At 42.8% G+C, this 750-nt stretch overlaps 1 non-coding gene across 1 annotated transcript; it reads right to left on the bottom strand.

Annotated features, from left to right (window-relative positions):
- Positions 1 to 287: 287 nt before the first annotated feature.
- On the bottom strand, positions 288 to 394 carry LOC127109045 (small nucleolar RNA R71). Its single transcript, XR_007796531.1, has one exon. It is a non-coding gene; the product is annotated as a small nucleolar RNA R71 (small nucleolar RNA).
- Between the last annotated feature and the right edge of the window lie 356 nt (positions 395 to 750).

Consider the following 750-nt stretch of genomic DNA (forward strand, 5'->3'; position numbering starts at 1 on the left):
ACAACTTCGAACTTAAACCTTCGCTGTTGCAGGCAGTGCAACAGAATCAATTTTCTGGAAATCCTACCGAGGATCCAAACCTTCATCTATCCGTATTTGTCCAATACGCTGACACTGTTAAGGCTAATGGTGTCACTTCAGAGGCAATTCGACTTCGTCTCTTTCCTTTCTCGTTAAGGGATAAAGCTAGAAGATGGCTTCAGTCTCTTCCTTCCAACTCAGTCACCACATGGAATGAGTTGAAGAAAGTCTTTCTTGCCCGATATTTTCCTCCAAGCAAAACAACTATGTTGAGAGCCCAGATAAATGGATTTAAGCAAAAAGACAACGAGTCTCTTTTCGAAGCATGGGAAAGATATAAGGACATGATGAGACTCTGCCCACACCATGGTTTAGAGGACTGGTTAGTAACTCACACTTTCTACAATGGTCTCCTATACAACACAAGGTTAACAATAGACGCCGCCGCCGATGGTGCGCTTATGGATAAACCTTACACCGACGCTTATCAACTTATCGAGAGCATGGCCCAAAATCATTATCAGTGGGGAAGCGACCGAAAAATGGTAGAAAAACCTCAAACGAAAACTGGCATGTACGAGATAAGTAGCCTTGATCATGTCAATGCAAAAGTGGATGCTCTTGCCCAGAAAATTGAAAGTTTAAATGTATCACCTCCAACCACCGTGGTTGCCGTAACTCAAAATTGCGAAGTCTGTGGAATTCAAGGTTACACTCCTACAAATTGTC

This window comes from Lathyrus oleraceus, chromosome 7, assembly GCF_024323335.1.
Source record: "Lathyrus oleraceus cultivar Zhongwan6 chromosome 7, CAAS_Psat_ZW6_1.0, whole genome shotgun sequence".
In the NCBI taxonomy this organism is placed as follows: domain Eukaryota; kingdom Viridiplantae; phylum Streptophyta; class Magnoliopsida; order Fabales; family Fabaceae; genus Lathyrus; species Lathyrus oleraceus.